The 21,764-nt window shown below is 49.9% G+C and overlaps 1 protein-coding gene across 3 annotated transcripts in view; it reads left to right on the top strand.

Moving 5' to 3' along the window:
* The window catches only part of NEU2 (neuraminidase 2), a 77,635-nt gene that overhangs the window by 49,266 nt on the left and 6,605 nt on the right, over nucleotides 1-21,764 (top strand). The window contains exon 1 of one of the 3 annotated variants that reach the window (XM_044241870.1): nucleotides 20,509-20,590. The exons of the other annotated variants lie outside the window; for them this stretch is intronic. The gene's annotated coding sequence lies outside the window, so the exon portion shown is untranslated. Of the gene's footprint in view, nucleotides 1-20,508; nucleotides 20,591-21,764 lie in introns of those variants that run through there. 3 annotated transcript variants of the gene reach the window in all.

Below are 21,764 nucleotides of genomic sequence, written 5' to 3' on the forward strand. Positions count from 1 at the left end.
TGTCATTATTGCGGCTTCCAGAAATCCACTGAGGGGCAACACTGACCTGCCGGCGGAGTCGGGGGAATGGGGCAGTGTGGAGGCCTGAGCTGGTTTCCAGGACCAGGGTGGAACCCAGGCCAGCGTCCTGAGCTGACGCCGGCCTCCATGGTGAGTCGGCCAGGGTCAGAGAGGAGTTAGCTTCTCTGCTGTCCTGCTCCTGACAGGGGCTGCTGCGATTTGAGTCCTTGTGGCCTGGCCAGGGCTTTCTGGCTCCCTCAGGAGTGGGCAGAAGATGGTGGAGATTTCCAGAACACACACTGGTCAGACACGGGCGTCTAGTGCGCAGCTGCACACGGCACCAGGGGGCTCACTTTTCTCCCCTTTCTTTCCAATGTCTGACAACCTTCTGGCTTCAGACTCATGCAGGAGAGGCCCCCCAGCGCCCCACATCTGTGTTGCCCCCCAGCCCCCGACCCGCTGGTCTTTCAGCCTGGGTCTTGCACCGGGCCTTCCCACTCCCTCTCTCAGGGCTTCCAGGGTCTAACAGGTTGCCCTTCTTGGCCATGCCCTCCTCACAGAAACTCAGTCACTTGCCTGAGATCATACAGCTGGTAAGCAGCTGAGGTAGAATTCGAACCCAGGTCGTACAGGCCTCAGGGCCCTGCCCTGCTGCTGAGAGAAGAGGAAAGTCTTCAGTGGACACAGGGGAAGGCCAAGAACCTCCTTACAAAGCAGTGAGCAGAGATCAGACAGAGCACATAGCAGGGGACAAAACCAGTAGCAAGGCCAGACCAGCCCTGTTTCCTCTGGGGGCTGATCCTGTTCAGCAAACACCCCTGTCCCCCTTCATGGGGTCCCCGGGGCAGTTAGGGGAAAGGGGGTCAACCAGGGGAAGGGGTCCTCCCTCAAGTGGCTGTGGCCCTCAGTTACCCTGGTGAGAACGATGGCCAGGCCCAGGCATATTAGTGAGAGGGGGTGGGTGGCCTCCTAGCAGCTCACTTCCCGGGCAGCCCGACAAATGCTGAGTGGCCTTTCCCTTCCCTGAAGTCCAAGTCAGGCTAAAGCCATGGGACCTGGGAGCAGAGGGGATGACAGGGTGTGCTCTCCCAGCTTGCCCTGTCAGAGCTCTTGGGGTAGGTCTCTGTGGGCCCGGGACACAGCCTGGGTCCTCGGCCTCCCATCTGCAGAGAGGAGGGCCATACCCTGCTGACGCAGGGTTGAACTGATCGGTCGTGGCCTCGGTGGCCTCCTTTTATTCACTCGTGGAGGGCAGCTCTGTCTGACTCTCAGCGGGGTCCAGGGTCCAGAGACAGACATGCCCCTTTGCTTGGAGTCCCAGCAGAGCAAGCAAGGTCCATTTCCAACATCTCCCATCATCCCAGCCATGAGAGCTTCTCTTTCCCTCTGAATCATCTCTCATTTGTGCAGTGCAAAAGCAAGAATTGAATGGGATCAGGGTGCCTGGCATCCCTTGTGCACGCCAGGAGAGATCGTCCCTACTCATTTTACTCTCTGCAAGTCAGTAAACGATCCACTTGTTTAAATTGTTTCTACCTTTGATTTTTTATTTTAAAAAATTTTATTTATGTATGTATTTATTTGAGAGAGAGGGAGAGAGGGAGCATGAGTGGGGGAGGAGCAGAGGGACAGGGACAAGCAGGCTCCCCACTGAGCAAGGGTCCACAACCCTGAGATCATGACCTGAGTCCAAATCAAGAGTCAAAGTCTTAACTGACTGACCCATCCAGGCGCCCCTGTTTTTACTCTTTAATGTAAAAAGAATCCAAGGATGTAAAGTGTGTATAATGCTCAATCTAAAAAAGTAGGCATAAGGTTTGAAACAGACCTGTACCCCTGGGGCTAATAATACATTATATGTTAATAAAAAATAATAATAAGGTTTGAAACAAAGGAATGAAGGGTTATCAGAGAGCCTTGGCTCCATCCTAGCGAGTGAAATCTATGCCTTGTCCTCGGAGACTGGCTGGTGGCAGTTCCTGAGCGCCCTGTCCCCTCTGGGCACATTGGTGACAGCCGTCACTCTCAGCTGGATGGGGGAGGAGAGGGCTCAACCCACTTTCTCCAAGTGAAGCCTGAGGTTCTACCGAATTAATGAAAGCTGTCCTCTTTCAGTTTTGCAAACCCAGGCACCAGACAGGCTGGGAGCGGTAGGAGGGAGTGAGCTGGGGACAAGGGCCACTCCTTCTGGGTGAGTGGCCTCAGCTGGCCACCGCCCTTGGCAAGCTCCCGCTGCCTGTGGGCCAAGGCCTGCTGGACCCAGCCAGAGGGAGGCCGGCCAGGGCAGCCCGGCTCCCAGTCCCAGGGCAGAACAGACACTACCCAAAAGCCGGCATGTCGTTTCCAGAGCCAAGTAGGGATATTTATACACAGGAAGTTGCACACTCAACACTGGGTCTTTGTGGAGTTCTAGCTGTGGGGCCATTTGCTGTCAGAGTTTCTGTGAACTCATCTATCATCTATAGCCCACATTCTAGAGCGTTTATAAAAAGTCCTGCTAAAAATGACAAGACCAGTGCTGGTGTCTTAGTCAGCTCAGGCTGCCTTCACAAAATACCACAGAGCGGGTGGCTTCAACCACTGAGATTTATTTTCCCACAGTTCTGGAGGCTGGAGGTGTGAGATCAGGGGGCAGCATGGTGGTGTTCTGGTGAGGGCCCTTTTCCTGGCCCGCAGACAGCCACCTTCCACGTGTGTCCTTGCATGGCCTTTCCTGGGGTGTGCACAGGAGAGCGAGCAGGAGTGGGGAAGAGGGAGGGCGAGAGAGGTTTTCCTCTTCTCACAAGGTCACGGATCCCATCATGAGGACCCCTACCTCTTGACCTCATCTGCCCTTACTCCCCTCCCAGAGGCCCCATCTCCAAATGCCTTTACATTGGGGGTTTGACCTTTTACATATGAATTTAGCGGGGAACATAATATTACGTTCATAACAACCGGCGAAGGAATGAAAGGGTTCTTGCACTGGTGGTTGGGAATGTTCCAATTCCAACCCGATTTCTCAAAATGGCTCTGGGGAACAAGTCCCTTTTTTTTTTTTTTTAAGATTTTATTTATTTATTTGACAGAGAGAGATCACAAGTAGGCAGAGAGGCAGGCAGAGAGAGAGAGAGAGAGGGAGGAAGGGAAGCAGGCTCCCTGCTGAGCAGAGAGCCCGATGCAGGACTCGATCCCAGGACCCTGAGATCATGACCTGAGCCGAAGGCAGAGGCTTTAACCCACTGAGCCACCCAGGTGCCCGGAACCAGTCCTTTTACCAGAAAGCAGCCATCCTTCCCTCCAGTTTCGGAGCCCCCTGCTAGGAAGAGGAGGACCCAAAAGGCCCCTGGCCCCAGCCCTGTGGCCACAGCTGGCCAGAAAAGAGTGGACCTTTGACCCAAGAGGAGTCAAGCTGGAGGCTGGGCTGAGCCAACCGGATTCACTCTCCCAAGGATGACTGAAGTGAGGACCAGGCCAGTTAGCAGGGAGATCTGGACTGGGTGGCTGTGGGGGGAGGAGAGATGTAGCTTTCCCGTCTCTCGTTTCTGGTTCTCAGTCCTCTTCAGGATGCGTGTTAGTTTTGCCCTTCAGTTCCTTGTATTTTTCCAGTAACATTTCTTAAAATCTTTTTCTTATTCTAGCTTGCAGGGGTTTGTAGGCATCACTTCTCAGTGGTCCAGTGCTGGCATCCCTAATTTGTGGTGTCTCTAGGCTGTCACCTCTCTGGGTTAGGACAGGAGGCTGACCTGGTCATTTCTGTCCTCGTGTTCTGGGTGGCTTCTGTCCACCCACACGTTGAGCACAGATGCATCTGTTCTGTGCTAGGCCCCCAGGCCCCCACGGAGCAGACAGGAGGGATTTCCCTGACGTGGCTCCTCATCCCAAACATGACTCCTCTGGCTTCTCTTATTCTTCTAGAAACTTTCTCAAATCTGTGCAGTGTTAGAAGCATTCCAAATGCCTCTGCATGCCTCCTGGTGAGATCCTGTGATCTCCCCAGGGAACTATGGGTGGAAGGGAGGTGACTCAGGCCATGAGGAAGGTTTACCAAGGAGGTTAGGTAAACTGGGGTTTATTGAGGCATGCAGCACAGTCAAGCTCAAGACCCGTAGTGTGTGCCCGGCAGAGAGGGGACTAGAACAGCCGAGGAGAACAGAATGCTGGAAGACTATGGAAGATGGTAATGCTGTGGGCTAATGGGCAGAAAGGCTAGGATTTCTGTGTTGCTTTTGGTGAGTGAGTGATTCAAAAGGAAGATTTTTTTTTTTTAACTTTTTTAAAAAAGATTTTATTTATTTCAGAGAGAGAGAGAGAATGCTTGCAAGCATGGGGAGGGGCATGGGGAGAGGGAGAGAGAACCTCAAGCAGACTCCACACGGAGCACAGAGCCGGACATGGGGCTCAATCCCACGACCCTGAGATCATGACCTGAGCTGAAATCAAGGGTCATATACTTAACCAACTGAACCACCCAGGTGCCACAAGAGGGAGATTTAAAAAAAAAAAAAAATAAGACAGCAATAATGGCAGAGTTTAGGGGTATTGGTTTCTTTCAAATATCTCCCACCTGAAGTATTCAGAAAATTGCGATGAATCTGGATAGTGCCTTTTTCTTCTAGCAGCATGGGATTTGAACAGTGTCTGTGAACTGATTTTTTTTTAAGATTTTATTTATTTATTTGATAGAGAGAGATCACAAATAGGCAGAGAGGCAGGCAGAGGGAGAGAGAGAAAGCAGGAGAGTGAAAGCAGGCTCCCCACTGAGCAGAGAGCCAGATGCGCGGCTCAATCCCAGGACCCTGAGATCACAACCTGAGCCAAAGGCAGAGGTTTAACCCACTGAGCCACCCGGGTGCCCCTGTGAACTGATTTTTGGAAGCACATCAAACATCAAAAAATTAATAGTTACATAGTTTATAGACTTCAGAAAAATTCCAATTAGTCCAGCAAACCCGCGATTTCATAGGTATTAATGCTTAGGGTGAAAATAAGTGGTGAATTTCATGTAATGCCAATTTATAGCACCAGTGGTACATGGAAATGTCAAAAATTGTACATGTACACTGTCAGTGATCGACATTCCAGAAATGCTGAGTTAAAATTACCTGGATAAACCAGATTATTCATTTCTCTTCCGTGCTCAGGCTTTCTTCCCTCTCTATGTGCCAGGGGTTCCCAGACTGTGCCTCGCTTTGAGCAGCAGCCATATCTGGGGGCTTTTAAGAAACGCGGAATCTTGGGCTCTCCCCCAGAGCCACTCAGCCAGCAGCCCTGGGCAGCTTGGCGTGGAGACAGTGTCGTGTGACCAGCCCTCCAAGTCTGACAAATCCAGCTCAGCCTTCTGAGCCTGAACCCCGGGGAGGCAGAAGGTCTCCTGGAACCGTGTGCAGGGTTGAGGGGGTGGGCACGTTTCTGGGGGGATGGCGCCATCCACAGCTTGTATCAGCCCCTAAGAGGGTGAAGGTCACTACTCTCTGAGGCTCTCACCACCTCGCTTCTCTGCCACTTGTCGCTGCGTTCATGAATCCGGGGGCTTTAACTATAAATAACCCAAACCTTGCCGGGCCATCGGCGGGGCATATCTAGTATGTACGGAATGGCTGGTGGGTATCTGGGACCTTCCCGTACCGATGAGACCCTCAAGGACCCCCAAATCACAGCAGCACTGGGCTCTGTCTCCCCAGAGGCTGGATCTCTGTGTATTTCTGACCTTTCCTGAGTCTGGGCTCTCTGCCCAGCTCTGCTTCTCCTTTCATTTCTCCTGATAGCTGTGGCTTCTGGCTTAGAGTGACCCTTGGGTCTGTGCCAGTGTCCCACCTGGTGCCACCCTCCTGCTCCTGGAGGGCTGGGCCCACTCAGTCCACAGTGAAGTCCACAGAGAGTTCTGTTCATCCCCTGACCCCTTCCTCTATCCAGCAAATACCAAGCACCCGCATGCCCTTGGCCCTGGGGTGATTGACAAGTGGGTCTGACGGTCACAGCACCTGCCTATGTGACAAGCTGAGATGTCCTTGGGCAGCAGCTGGCCAGCCCCCACTCCAAGCTGGTGAGGTTCTCGGATCCTGCAGAGCCTGGTGCTCCACCACAGATGCTCAAATCACAAGGTCAGGCCAGGGGCTGCACCCTAACTTGGCCACTGCTTTGTGCCCACCCCGCCAATGCAATCACTGGGGTCCTTTTAAGAGGGAGGCAGGAGGGTCAGAGAGATCCGAAGTTACTACCATTGCTGGCTTTGAAGGTGCAAGAGGAGGTCACAAGACAAGGAATGTGGGTGGCCCCTGGAAGCTGGAAAAGGCAAGGAAACATTCTCCCCTGGGGATTCCAGAAGAAAAGTGGCCCCAGCTAACACCTGAGCACAGTGAGACCCATTTTGGACTCTTGTCTTCCAGAACTGGGAGACGAGGCATCTGTGCGGTTTGAAGTCACTAAGCACGTGCTCATTGGTTAGAGCAGCGACAAGAAGCTAATACACTCCCCTTACAGACGGAGCCCTGTGTCTGGTTCACCCTTCGTTGATTTCCTCAGGTTCTTCCCATGCCAGCAGGGATCAGACTCGGTTTTAAAAACTGGAGCACTGTGGTTTTGCCAGAAAAAAAATGCCTTCAGTTATCAAGAAATATTCACTGAAGGGACATAATCATTGGGTCCAATGTGCAGACACCTTGGGCGGGTGTGCAGTGTCCCCGGGCCTGGATGGCACCGTGCAGGGAAGGGAGTTTCCCCAAAACTGGCCAGGCTCAGAGCGCTTGGAGCCAGTTAGATGAATTGTTCTGTGGACACCCGTTCTCTGTACATTTGAGGCTTCTATATACATGTTCAAAGTTGAGCTTAGTGCTCAACTTTCGATGCGAGCTGCTAAATTTTCTATTGCCTAAAGTCAGCATTTATGGGGCACCTGGGTGGCTCAGTGGGTTAAACCTCTGCCTTTGACTCAGGTCATGATCTCAGTGTCCTGGGATCAAACCCCGCATCCGGCTCTCTGCTCAGCGGGAAGCCTGCTTCCCCCTCTCTCTGCCTGCCTCTCTGCCTACTTGTGATTTCTCTCTATGTGTCAAATAAATAAATAAATAAAATCTTTTAAAAAAAAATAAAATCTTTTTTTTTTAAGTCAGCATTTATCCTGGAAAGGAACATCTTTTTTTTTTTTTTTTTCCTCTCTAGCCCTGTTGAGATAATAACAGTGAAAGCCAAGCCCTTTATATCCACCATCTCACGGAACACTCAGGGCAATCCTAACAATCGTTCCTGTCCTCGTTTGTATGATGGAGGACGTAGGAGTTCAGAGAGGTTAACTGACTCAGCTCAGGCCACCCAGCAGCACGTGGTGGAGGCAGCCTGGGCCTGGCAGACAGCATGATCTCTAGACTCGACCTCACCACCTTGAATTTAGGACATTTCTGATTGAAAGCCAACAGCCTCTCCTGAGAAAACATCCTTAGAAGATCACAGAGAATTCAGAGAGAGAGAAAGAGTACACAGTGACTAAGCCTGGGGCCCGCAGTTAGGAGATGTGTGCCCATCTTCCCAGGCTCCTTTATTTTGACAACTTCTGTGATATTTCTCCAGTGAAGACACAAATCAGCTGTAATAATATTTTCCCAAACATGACCTAGGTGGGTCATTCTATCTTAGATTGAACATCAAGATGGCTTCATCGTGACCCCAAGCTAGAATCTCTCCATGTCTCACCCTTGACTTGGAACCCAAGTTCGCAAACTGCGAGTGACTTTGATCTTGACTCTGAACGGGTTCCAAAGAGGCCAGAACCCCATGGAAAGCACGTTCCCGGGAGCAGCTCTGATATCTCAGGCACCAAGAAAAATTGTCTGTGTGCCAGATGCTTTTTCACTCCAGAAACAGAAAACCTTACAATCGTTTTAAAGTTCAAAAGCTGACTTCCTAAAAAGGAACTAAGAGAAAAGAAGGCTTTCCTCCAGCATAAGAATCCACCAAGAAATGTTTTGTCACACAGATGAGAGCAAAAAAGATATATGTATCTTTATAGATAGATACACTCATTTTCATGTGTGGACTTAGGTCTATAGAGCATCATGGAAAATAAAGCTCATTATGTCAGGGTTTTATAAAGTTAAAATACTTGAAAGTTTTTTGTCCCATTAGTGGGATTTCATGGGAATCTGTTTGGGCTCATGGATGTCAAGTGAATCAGCTATGAGTGAGAAATTGGATTTTCCTAACCTTCCTATTTGGACAGCCATATGGGGGGCAGAGGGAACGAGGGGCCTTGGGAAAGGGGCAGAAGTTTCTCCTTCTCATCACATCTTACCACTGCTGGCCCAGGGCAGGTGTGCAGCCAACACTGACTGGCTAGACGAGGTGCAAAGGAGTCGACCAGCCAGGAACTCAGCGCGGTGATGGACTGAAACCCTGACACAAGAAGGTTGGATGAACTTATACTTGGGATTGAACAGTGCTTCCCGAGTCAACGTCAGGGAAAGACCGCTTCCAGACAAGACCTGGTGGTCAAGGTCCTCAGGCCAGCTTTCCTTCCTCCCTTCTCCCTGCTGGTCCCTGCCCCAGAGGCTCCCAAGCGTCTCTGAGCCTTGGAAGGCATCATCCAAGCTGCTTGTTCTCTGGAGAGCCTGTTCTAGAGGGTTGGTCTCTGGAGGAAACGTACTCATTAAATAATAATGAGTCAGCACCCCATTTTTAAACTCATCAAAGATCTGGATAATAAATGGGCGGAGCTTCTAGCCATGGGAGCCGCTGGAGCTGGGGCATGAACCTCCAGCCCAAAGTGAAGGTAACTGTGGCAAAGACAGCGAGTGCTGGAGTGCAGGAGTGTGGGGTGAGTTTCCCGAGAGGCGGGTTGGCAATACAGACCTCCACTGGGATCTCCAGGAGGCTTTGGGGTCTAGGCATCACGGGCTGCAGGCCACCACCCTCTCCCTTCCTTCTGCTCCAGCAAACCCATCCCATCATCAGCCTTTATACGGGCCTCATGCTTCGCCTGGTCCATACCTCTGCCTCTTCTGTCCCCTGCGGGGCTCCCACCTCACCTGAAAATGCGCTTTCTGCCAAAGTGTGCTCTTCAAAGGACTTGGATCATTCAAATAGGGTAAGCGTGAAAACACTACCTTATTTTCAAGTTAGAGAGCCTTGCTTTATGAAACGTAAAGCAATACCCATTAGTTCTTCTCCTCTTGTAAGCAATTAAGTGATGTAAGACCGCTTAATGATGCTCAGCTCAAAGGCCACTTCCTCCACGCAGGCCTCCTTGATGCCCCTTTGATGATCCCCGCTCCCCCTTCCCCATCCCAGAGGCAAGGCCACGGCCTGACTTAGGTTCCCAGACACCCAGGTTCTTATTTTGCTACCTGAGCTCTTCTCCCAAAGAAACCCACTAAGAAATGTTCCAGACGCACACCCCTTCTTTAGTGCTCAGTCTTCTGCCCTGACCCAGGGGGTCTCCCAGGGACACTCAAGCAAGGACTGCTGCCAGCCAGGGAAAGGGGTGCAGACTGCCAGTCTTCCTATGGGTGTTTCCTCTGCATCCAAAAGACTACAGCTCCAAACATGGGGGAAGGTGAACCCAAGGGGAGGAGAAAAATAATTCCTCCTGAGGCCCAGGCTGCTCTGCCTCCGCAGCTCCCTGAGACGCCCTGGGGGAGCTCTGGAAAGCAATGGGTGGGAGGCTCAGAGATAGTGCCCTGTGGCTCAACCCACCAAAATGCCTCTTGGTCCCACAGTCCATAACCATCCTTGGAGCAAGGAGGGGATTCTGTGCCCCCCCCCCATGGAGGTGGAGAAAGGGCCATGAGGTAGGCGATATTTGGAGTTGAGCTGGTAGGCTCGCAGTGGGCTGTTAGAACACACCTCCTCTGAGCCTCTGGGCTGGTCTGTCCACTGGTGGAAGGCCCCTGGGCTGCACCCCTGAGACCAGAGGGGCCTCCCACAGGAAAGGAGGAGTTCTTTAAGCAATTGTTTCCCTCCATCTCTGGCCCCTGCCTCCCACTGCCTTGCTGTCACTGTGCCTTTCCCGTGGGGGTCTCTCTAAGGGAGGGATTTGCAAGCCCTGACACTTTGGACTCCAGGAAGTGGTGGGGTTGAGAGTGTGGTTGGGGAGATTATCTGTTGTCTGATTTCCCAGAAAGCTTAAGACAGCCATGGAGATGCTGGTTCCTACTGGTACCAGGCTGTGTGAGGCCAAGGGCACTGGAGAAGGCGCGGGAGTGAACACGGAAGAGAAACTCTGAGTAGAACAGAGGACAGAGGTGTTGACAGGCTTGGGACACTCCCACCAACAGTCTTACTGCCTTAACCTGAGCATTTTTCCAAAAGGCAAAACCGGGTGGGTCATTGGCAGAACATGACAGAATGGTCACAAATCCAGGAATCCCAAGTCCTACTTTTGCTTTGCCGGTGACTGTACGAACACTCAAGTTTTTTTTTGTTTTTGTTTTTGTTTTTCGAACACTCAAGTTTTAAATCAAAATAGAAAAGAAGAGCCTGCCCACCACATCCACGAGTAGCACGTCCCCCATGTGTGAGTCACACCAGGCTTTGTCTTGATGCCAGGCAGGTGTACTCGTCTGGAAGGTTCCGAGGGGGCAGGCCTTTTGTGCTTTTGAGATGGGACGCTGAGCCTCAGGGGCAGCAGGAGGGGGCAGCTCTGCGGTGGCCTGTTCCTCTAGGGCTGAGACATCTGGGCCCCCAGTGTGCTTCCTGACGTGGAGATTGGGATCGTGACACATAGTGATCACCGTTTGTTTGGCATGTCACAGTTTACACACACAGTTTTCATTATGGGTCGAGCCATGGGCAGGTGACCTATGTGGTCACCCAGAACTCCACATGCAGAAGGGCCCCTCGCTTGGTTTAACGCTCTGCTGTTCCATTCTTAATACTTTTGAAATTCTACTTTCTTAAAATTCTTAACCAATTTCAAACAAAGGGCCTCACTTGTTTAGTTTGCATGGGGCCCTGCCAATGACGTAGCCAATCCTGGGTGCAATCTCACTGCTCCCCATAGTTATGACAGGAGAGGGGCCTGGATGGGATCATTACCCCACTGCACAGATGGGGAAACTGAGTCCTGGCAGGGAATGGTGAAGCCACGACTAGACTCAGGTCTCCACAGTGAAATTCTCTCCTGGGACTCTTTCTCAATGAGTGGACGCATGGTGGCCTCCTTCCCCGCCACACACCTGCCTGGAGTCTTTCCAATCCGGCTGCAACCCCCGTTTCATCTCTTACTTCATCTTGTTTCATTAAGAATACCAAAACTGCTCACCTGCCAGTGAGGTGCTCCTGGGGGTTGGGCCCCCCCGGACGATGGCTCTTCTCCTGTCCTTTGTCCCGTTCAGAGCTCCCCTGAGCAGGTTGCCGTGTCCCCAGCAAGATCTGCACACCCTCCACTCCGTCCCAGGGAGCCTCCAGCCAGCGCTTTGTCCTCTCCCAGAAAAGGCTCCCGGGGAAGCTTTCCTGACCTTCAGACCCGTCTCAGCCCAGAGCTGGCCCCATGCCCATGACAATCACTTCCTGCCTGGGTGTTTACCTTCCTGGGCCCTGTGGGCCAGACTGGGAGGAAGCTGCACACACCTGACCCAGAGGCCATGCAGGAGTGAAGGAGCTACCCACGGGCAAGGCCGGAAACAGCTGTTACCACGCCCTGCGGCAAGGTAGCGCCCACCTTCCCTTGGCACATCTGACCCCTCGCCCCTCTGCACCAGCCAGGCAGCCGCACAGCACCTGATTCTGAGACTTGGGAACGGGCTTGAGCTCCTCTAGGGCTCCATTTACTCCTCACACCTTGCCATCATGCCTCAACTTGGTCACTTGCAGGTGTGCGACCCCGGCTGCTTTGTGAGGGAGTCTGCTCTGTTACTATGATCATTATTTTTTTTTTTAAAGATTTTATTTGTTTCTTTGACAGACAGAGATCACAAGTAGGCAGAGAGGCAGGCAGAGAGAGAGGAAGGGAAGCAGGCTCCCCGCTGAGCAGAGAGCCCCACGTGGGGCTCGATCCCAGGACCCCGGGATCACGACCTGAGCCAAAGGCAGAGGCTTTAACCCACTGAGCCACCCAGGCGCCCCTACTATGATCATTATTATTGTTAACAGCCACCTTCTATTTGGTGGCAGGTACTGGGCTAAGCACTTTATTTAAGCACTTTATGTAATCCTATGTAATCTCTATGAGCAGAGGATTATACTCATTTTAAGAATACAGGAAGAGAGGCTCAGAGAAGTTGACCATCTTGCCCAAGGTCACACAGCTAGTATACTGGGGATCCAGGATTCAAACTAGGCCAATTGGTATCAGAACCTGGGTTCTTAACCACTACCACTATTTGCCAAGTTTAATTACCAGAATGTTCCCATTTTTATAAACTCAAATCAGCCATTGTATTGGCTCTCTCTCTTGCTGGCCACAAATTAAGACCAGATGTGGTAACTTGAAAGAGCATGCATTTACCATCTCACAGTTTTTGTGGGTCAGGAATTGGGGCATGGCTTCAATGGGTTCTCTGTTCAGGGTCTCACATGGGCTGTAATCCAGGGTCTCTTTCCATGCTTATGAGGTTCTTGACATCATTCAGTTCCTTGTGGGCTGTTGGACTGAGGGCCTCACCCCCTCTCTGACTGTTGGCCACCACATGGGCCTCTCTACTGTGACACCTTGTCACCAGGAAGATGGACATCATCTTTTGTAGTTTATTCACAAAAGTAATAGCCCATCTCTTTTGTTCCTTCAGCTTGCTGGGAGAAAGTCATCAGGTATGGCCTACACTCAAAGCTAAGGGATCACATAAAGGCATGAATGCCAGGATGTAGGGATTGCTGAGGGCCATCTCTGAAGAACTATATACCACAGCCACCTGATTGCCACAAAACACTGATTTCAGTTTTGCCTCTGAAAGCCAGGTGGAAGTAGTCTTTTATTCATCTGTCATCCATCCATCCAACCAACCAACTATCCATCTATCCATCCATCTGTCCATCCATCCATCCATCCATCCATCCATCCAACCAACCAACCATCCTTCCTATCATCCATCGAAACATCCCTTCATTCATTTAACAAACTTTTGAGCAGGACATTATAAGCCAGACCCCATATTAGGCTCAGAATATACCAAAATAAATACAGTTATTCCCACTTGCCCTCCTTGTCCCCCACCACCAAAGGCTCCCCATTGAGCTTCCATAGATACAGGTGTTGCAGGGAGGGTCTGCCGAATGAGCGGTTCTTCAGGAGCACCTTCCCTTCAATTGGTCCTCATACGTTACGCTTCTGCAACTCCTTTTCCTCCTGCTCACTCTCCTTTCTTTGTGGCACTCATGTAAAACCCATACTTTAAGCAAGCCCTGAGTGCAAAGTGTCATGTTAGTTGGGACATGCGTGTGTGCGTGTGCACGAATGCGTGTGTGTAGGGTTATAGCTGATTTTCTTGGCATGCATTCCCCCTTCCTCTTTAGCAATTTTCTTGTCTTCCCTTAGTTCCCAAAGGAAGTGGGCCCGAAGCTTTTTGGAGACACCTCTCCTGCCACATAAGCCCAGTACCCAGCTCAGAGCTGTGCCTGCGGTAAAGGAGACTGCTGGTAGAGTGCCTGCCTGGTGGAGTGGGAACAGGGGCGGAGCAGAACAGGTTCCATGCTTCTGGATGGGCAGGGCCAGAGGAAAACAAGGGAAATGTGGGCCCCAGCCATACCTGCCTATAAACCCCCTCTCCTGACCCCAGGACTGAATGAGTGAGCTCTGAAGAGAGTTGACGAGGTCTGTGGGATTTACACCTTGAGGTGGCCAGTGGATATCTTGGGAGAGGAATGGTCAAATCTCCCATATGGGAGACCATTTATTTCATAGCTTTGGTAAGCACCTGGTAGGTATAGATACCGTGCTAGGCCCCGGGTGTGCCATTGGGAGTATCTCAAAGCTGAATCTAATTTCTTTTTTCCTCCTCCACTCTATCTCACTGCTTTGGAATAGCCCTCCGGCAGCTCTTACCCTGACTAGCGCAACGGCCTCTGAACAGGTCTCCTGGCTCAATTGCTTCCAGTCCTTCCCACTCCATCCCACTCAGTATGCCATGTGAGTCTGCTAACAGCCTTGATCTTGTCACTTTCTTGCTCAAAAACATTTTATATAACCTCTGTGAACAGTTTCATGAGTATTGGTCTAGAAATGTTCTCTCTGTACCTAACTTCTCTCTCTCTCTGTCTCACACACACATGGCCGCACACACACCCATAAACACATACACAGCCCTGTATTTTCCTCAGATGGGGTCGCAGCATGTATACACTGTTCTGTGTTGTCTTGATAGTTTTCCAATTCTGCACACATTGGAGTCCTGCACTCTTTAATGACCATCTACTGCTCTGCTGTGAGACTATTCTGGGATGATACTGATGGCCATGGACTGGATGTTTGTATCCCTCAAAATTTGTATGTTGAAAATTAACCCCTAAAATGATGGTATTAGGAGGAGGGGATCTGTGGAAGATGATTAGATCATGAGGATTCTGCCTATGAGGGACCTATAGAGTCTTATGTAAAAGAGACTTGCCCTTCCACTATGGCCATCAACGAGCCAGGTAGAGAGCTCTCCCCAGTGAATCTGCCAGTGCCATGATCTTGAACTTCCAGCCTCCCCAACTGTGAGAAAAATATTTCTGTTGCTTATAAGCCTGCCAGCCTATGGTATTTTGTTATAGGAAGATATATAGTATATATATATTTGTTATATATATATCAAATATACATATTTGATCTTAAAAGAAGACAGGAAAATCTCCAGGATGCCATAATTCTATACCTACCCTGGTGAGCTAGTTTATTAGGGATTATACGCACATGGCCAGAGGATAAGTTTAAGTTCACAGCAATGGGGCAACAGGAATAAAAAGTTTGGACCTGAACACAGCAGGAAGTTTGGAGAGGAATTAAAAGGCTCAGAAGTGAAACAAGTGTCCCAGGCAATGGGCAGAAGCAGAATCACCAGTAAGAAAATAGAGAACAAGCTGGTTTGTACATGGGCTCCAAAATTTGCTGCTCATGAAGCACAGAAACTCTAAGATAGAAATTGAGGGGAAAAGTTGAGAAACTGTGGACTTTTAAGCTTGAGGTAGAAACAACTATGGAGGGTCCACCATCTGGGGCTCTACTCAGGGCATCTCCACCACCAAACCCTAAAGTTTATTCCAATGAGGATGAGCTCACACACAGAAATTATAAAACATTTGGGGAAGACAGATATGAAGGATATACATGAATGTAAATGATTAAAACATTAGTATTACAAATCAAAACATTTGAGGAAGTACAACATGAAGAAAAGCATCCCGCAAAAATGGGGGAGTTGACATACGGGGAGATAGAAACATAGGATAATATAAAAAGACATTAAAAAAAAAAGTCTGGGGGCGCCTGGGTGGCTCAGTGGGTTAAGCCGCTGCCTTTGGCTCAGGTCATGATCTCAGGGTCCTGGGATCAAGTCCCGCATCGGGCTCTCTGCTCAGCAGGGAGCCTGCTTCCCCCTCTCTCTCTCTGCCTGCCTCTCCATCTACTTGTGATTTCTCTCTGTCAAATAAATAAATAAAATCTTTAAAAAAAAAAAAGTCTGTTTCCAGTGCTTAGGTAAAGTAGTAAAATATATGAAACAAGGATAGGAAACTAAGTTTTAAAATTAACACTTTATTTTTTAGAGTAGTTTTAGATTCATAACAAAACTGAGAGGAAGGTACAGAGGTTTATCATTTACTCCCTGCCCCAACCCATGCACAGCCTCCCCCACCATCAACATCCTCCACCAGAGTGCGATGCTTGTTACAAAAAAAAAAAACCTACGTCGATAGATCATTATCATCCAAAGTCCATAATTTACATGGGATGGTCACTCCTGGTGGGTTTGGGTAAAGATATAATGATTATACATTATTATGGTATATTACAGAGTATTTTCACTGTACTAAAAGTCATTTGTGTTTCCCCTTCTTACTCACCCCACCTCTACCCCATGGAAATACTCAACTCTTGGAGTTCTGGGAACCCATCTATGATCTCTCTCCATCTCCTCCCCAAGTTAGTATGGATATTCAATGAGTACTTCTGAAGAGTTAACCAATGGATCCCTTGGAGTCAAATATAAGTTAAATTTGCATGCTGACTCAAGACCATTTCTATAAGCTTTTTAGGCCCTATTGAAACCATATTTCCCTGTATTTCAGTGATCTGGCCAGGATAGAGTTAATAGGTACCCTTAAGCCACATTTTAAAGCCTTTCATTGTATTACTATTATTTTTAAAATAATACCTTTTAAACTAATAATATTCATGTGCACCTAGAAGAATACAAAGAAGTCAGTAAATATCACTTGTAATCACACTAGCTAAAATTAATTAAAATTGGGGGGTCTGGGGCGCCTGGGTGGCTCAGTGGGTTAAGCCGCTGCCTTCGGCTTGGGTCATGATCTCAGGGTCCTGGGATCGAGTTCCGCATCGGGCTCTCTGCTCAGCGGGGAGCCTGCTTCCCTCTCTCTCTCTCTCTCTCTCTGCCTGCCTGGGGTAGAAGAGATTTACTTGTGATTTCTCTCTGTCAAATGAATAAATAAAATCTTTAAAAAAAAATTGGGGGGTCTGGGTGGCACAGTCTGTGGTTAAGCTTCTGACTCTTGGTTTCAGCTCAGGTGGTGATCTCAGGGACATGAGACTGAGCCCTGCGCTGGGCTCTGCAATCAGTGTGGAGTCTGCTTAAGATTCTTTCTCCCTGGGGCACCTGGGTGGCTTAGTCGGCTGAGCCTCTGCCTCTTGGTTTACACTCAGGTCCTAATCTCGGGGTGGTGGGATAGAGCCCCTGAGTCAGGCTCCTCGCTCAGCACCGAGTCTGTTTGGGACTCTCCCTCTGCCCTCCCTCCCCTGAATAAGTAAATAAACATTAAAATTTTTTTCTCTCTCCTGAGGCACTTGGGTGACTCAGTTGGTTAAGTGTTGGACTCTTGGTTTCAGCTCAGGTCAGTCGCAGGGTTGTGAGATTGAGTCCTGCACAGGGCTCTGCATTGAGCATGGAACCTGCCTGGGATTTTCTTTCTCCCTCTCCCTCTGCCTAACCCCCACCTTTCATGCTTTCTCTCTAAAAAATAATAATAAAATAGAATTAATTTAAATTAATTAATTTTGTTCTATACACTGTGCTAAGTTTTGGGCATGTAGCAATGCATATTTTGATATAATTTTTGTTTATTTTTTAATTTTTTATTTTAATTTTAAAAAATATTTTATTTATTTGACAGAGAGAGAGAGAGAGAGAACACAAAAAGGGGGAGGGGCAGGCAGAGGGAGAGGGAGAGGCAGGCTCCCTGAGGAGCAGGGAGCCTGACAGGGGGCTCGACCCCAGGACCTCAGGATCATGACCTGAGCCAAATGCAGTTACTTAACCAACTGAACCACCCTGATGCCCCTAATTTTTGTTTATTTTTATATAGGTTTTTTTTTTTTTTTTTTTTTAAATTTGAGAGAGACAGTGAAAGAGAGCATGAGAGAGGAGACGCTGACTTCCCGTGGAGCCGGGAGCCGGATGCAGGACTCAATCCTGCTACTCCAGGATCATGACCTAAGCCAAAGGCAGCCACTCAACCAACTGAGCCACCCAGGTGCCCCGATTTTTACATAGATTCTTGAGTGTATAATATACACATTTACGAAAGTGGGATCCTACCTTGTGTGCCATCATGTATCCTACTTTCTAAACTTCAAACCATCCCAGCATTTTCTTGCATATTATCTAATCTTTGAAACATGATTTTAATTAATTGGTGCCTAATATCCCATTTTATGGATGGCTCACAATTTCTTTAACCAGCCACTACCGCTACACTTAGCTCACCTTATTTTTTTAAAAGATTTATTTATTTATTTGAGAAAGAGAGAGAGAGCAAGTGCTCACAAGAGCTGGGGGATGGGACAGAGGGAGAGGGAGAGTCTTGAGCAAACTTCACATGGAGTTTGGAGCCTCATGCGGGGCTCAGCCTCATGACCCTGAGACACCCCCCTCAATGGAACCAACACCGAGAGTTGGACACCTAACCAACTGTGCCACCCAGGGGGCCCTAGGGGACCTGCTTTTGGAAACCTTTTCTGTGACCCAGTGAGTTACCTAGAAGACAGGAAGAGTTTAGTCAAGGTTATCAGCTTCAAGGTAATTCCCAAACCTCCCACCAGGGGGTGTGGGTCAGAGCTGGGGGGCCGAGTTAACCAGGCCTTTCACGTGGGCTGGCCTTCCGGTGGGGCTTTCAGAAAAAAGTCTGTCAAGGGCTGACTGTGACCGTCTCTCTGAGAACAGTGAGAGGGCTCTAGACCAGAGCAGGACAGGGAACTTAGAACCAACCATCCAGGGGACACTCCACTGGGAGGCAGCTCAAGAGACCCTGGGGACAGAGGTGCCAAGGCACATCTATACCTGCCTCTTAGCTACCAGATCTGATCAGTCTGGAGCTGAAGGTCCTTTGAAAGGACTTTGTCCAGCTGAGGGAAAGGGAACGAATGAGGAAGGCCTCCCTACTCCGTGGTCTTAGACGATGACAGGAAGGGCACTTTCAGCTGAATCGGACTGCCTTTTGATCTTTCCAGCTCATGCAGCTTCACCCACACTGTCTGGTGGTGGACTGCGGTGACGGGGAGGGGAGGGTCCCCAATTTACCGTGGTTCAACTTGCGATTTTTCAGCATTAAGAGGGTGTGAGAGCAGTACACATTCAGTAAAAACCATCTACAGACTTGGGAACTTGGATCTTGTCCCAGGCTAGCACTGCTCAGTCTGTCCTCTCTTGGGATCCACAGCAGCTCCCAGGGTCAACACCAGATCCACAGACAACCCTTCCGTGTCCCAACGGCCAGTCTGTCTGTCACTTTCAGCACAGTATTCAGTTCATTCCATGAGATGATCAACTGTTTATTATAAAATGGGCTTTGTGTTAGATGATTTGCCCAACCTGAAGGCTAATGCCAGCATTCGGAGTGCATACACGGTGGGCTAGGCCCAGCTACGATGTTCAGTAGGTTAGAGGTATTAAATACCTTTTCAACTTATGATATTTTTAACCTATGATGTGTTTGTCAGGATATAACCCCACCAAAAGTCAAGGAAGCTCTGTATTTTCTGGATATGTGCCAGACAGTGTCTTATCCTCCTGAGAACAAACTCTGGCCTAAATGGAGCCTTAGGTCTGGTTCTGGTAGATGCAGAAGAAAAGGGCTCTTTGCCAGGTATGAGCATCTACTGAGTCCCTGCCACATGCCAGAGGCTGAGTTGAGAGATTTCTATGGGATTCTCTTGTGTGATCTTCACGGCATTGCTTCTGCCTGAGAAGGCAGTCTTACCTATTCACTCAACTGTTGAGCATTGATGGAGCGCCAGTGAGGCACCAGAAATCACTCTTGATACTGGTTGTAGGAGCAGATGAGACGGAGGGTCTCTGCTCTCCTGCAGCTTGGAGTCTACTGTGATATTTTTTTCTCCCATTTTTTCAGAGGAGGAAACTGGGGTCTGAGAGATCAAGAGAGTGGCCCTCCTTTCCCAGCTGGTCCCGGCAGAGCCAGGAAAGGAGCTGAGTCCGGCATGACTCTCGCCCTTGCCCTTGCTCTCCTTCCCTTCCTCCCTCCACTTCTGGATTGCCCCAGGCCCCCGGAATCTTGTTCCCTGCCCTGCACATCTTTTGCTTGATGCATCCATTTGAGAAGCAGGCTTGACTCAAGCTGCCCATTGCTCATTCTGAATCACTATGACTGTACAGAGAGCTGGAGAGACTTCCTCCCGGTTAATGAGTACCAGCATCCTAACTGAGCCAAGGCTGGGCTTGTACACCGGCCTCGCCCTGGAGCACGTTGGCAGATGAGTGGGTGGCGGAATTCAGGGCCTCCCTGAGAGGTGTTTAGACGCTGGAGTGATGGAGGAGGGCCCTGGGACCCAAGGCTAGCCCAGAGGAATGCAGGAGCCCCAGTTTTCTTCCAGAAGCTGGGTTCCTGTAACTGTCCCTCAGAACAATGTATTACTTATAATATAACCCATGGGAAATTTTACTAGTTACCAAGCACATTTAGATAGAGCCTCAAGAAAAACACAGACTGGCAACAGGCCTCTGGGGGAGAGGACGATATACAGCCTTGAAGCCGAGCAGCTGGGGATGCCCGGCTCGCTTAGGGCGGAACCCCGCCTGCTTCATTTTTCCATAATCTACCCCCCCTCCAGAGCACCTGTAGCTAATTAGATAAGTCCTTTGAATGTGCTTGCTCAACTATAAACTTCATAATGCTTGACTAGACGTATCTTGCCTTCCTTCTTGTTTATCGACAAGCATATGATTAATGCTTTAGCCTTCTTCACTCTTCTTTGATTACTGTCTAATATCTAATTAAAGCGGGACTGAGGAGTTGTTCAGGGCAGCAGCGTCTTGCAGCTGGTTTGTTTGTGCCTCATTCTTCTCCCGTGCGCCGTCAGGAAGTGGCAGGTTCCCACTGCCTCTGCCACGTACCCTGACTCCCCGCCCCCTGCCCCGGGTGCCAGGATCCCTCTGGGATCACTCTCCGTGACGAACTTCTTCTTTTGGAATTGACCAGCTTGTTAACAGGAACAAGAGCTCTTCTGTACGAGGTAATTATGAAGCGATGGGGCGATATTGGGAATGTCTTAGACCTCGTGGTTCTAAAAAGGGTGACAGGGCACCCAATCTTTTCTTGGGGTGCCCAGAGTACCTGCCGGATGGGGAAAGATGTGGAGAAGGTTCCGGTCGGTCGCTCAGGAAAAATACTCATTCTGCTCTCACGTTATTGCTGGTCTGAACTTCCCGGAGGCAGGTCCGTGGTCCTGTACTGGTAGGGGATCAAGATAGCTCCTCTCACCCTGGGGTAGCAATCCCCGCAAAGCCCTGGCCACAAACTGAGTGGTTGAGCCCATTGGAAATAGGGTTTTCCTGGGAAAAGAAGCTGGCTAAGCTTCAGGCTTGCATGCTTGCTGGGCTGCTCTTTGGAGAGGTGGCATTTCAACATGGTACCGAACAGGCCAATGTTCCACCTAAAACTAACCCCAAGAGCAAGGGCTAGTTCTCTCAGAAAACTGCCAGGTGTGCCTCTTCCCCTCCTTTCCGATCTGAGTCTTAGCTGTGGGTCCTGCAACAGGAGAACCCAGTGGTGAGGGTTGGGGGTTCTGGAATGTGGTAGCTCCAGCCTCACACCAACCCACTTCCACCATCCACTCAAGGCAGTCACCTCCTGTCTCCCTGACCTACTTCTCAGTTTCCATACCTCTGAGATGGCAGCAGGCCAGCCAGCCTCGTGCACTGGGGTGGGAGAAGTGAGCTTCCTTGTGGAAAACACTTCGCTCTGGGCCCGGGCCCCGCAAGACCAGCTGCTTGTCGCCTGAGGGGACCGTCTGAAGTTGTGGCTATTAAGACATTTTTGACCAACGTAAGGGTGGCCTCTCACGGTTCAACCTGACAGCGTCACACGGGAGAACACCTGGATGCCGGCGCCCAAGGTGGGCTTGCACTGAGGCCCCTGCCCACCCCTCCCCAACGGGGTCACCCCGCACTGGAGACAGGTGCCTACACGGTCACCCCCTACAGCTCCCTGCTTGCTTGGTGAGGAGATAGAAACCAGGGATGTGGGTTCCTGCCTGAAGACCCATAAAGAGGGGACTTGGGACTAGAATCTAACTTTTGGACTCCTAACTCAGTTTTCTTCCTCCTGTGTTGGTCTCAAGCCACTGTCACGGTGGGAGGCGGGCCTGGGTGCAGACGGAGCAGCCACCTGCACGAGGTGCTCAAGGA

Source organism: Neovison vison, chromosome 3 (assembly GCF_020171115.1).
Source record: "Neovison vison isolate M4711 chromosome 3, ASM_NN_V1, whole genome shotgun sequence".
Classification (NCBI taxonomy): Eukaryota; Metazoa; Chordata; class Mammalia; order Carnivora; family Mustelidae; genus Neogale; species Neogale vison.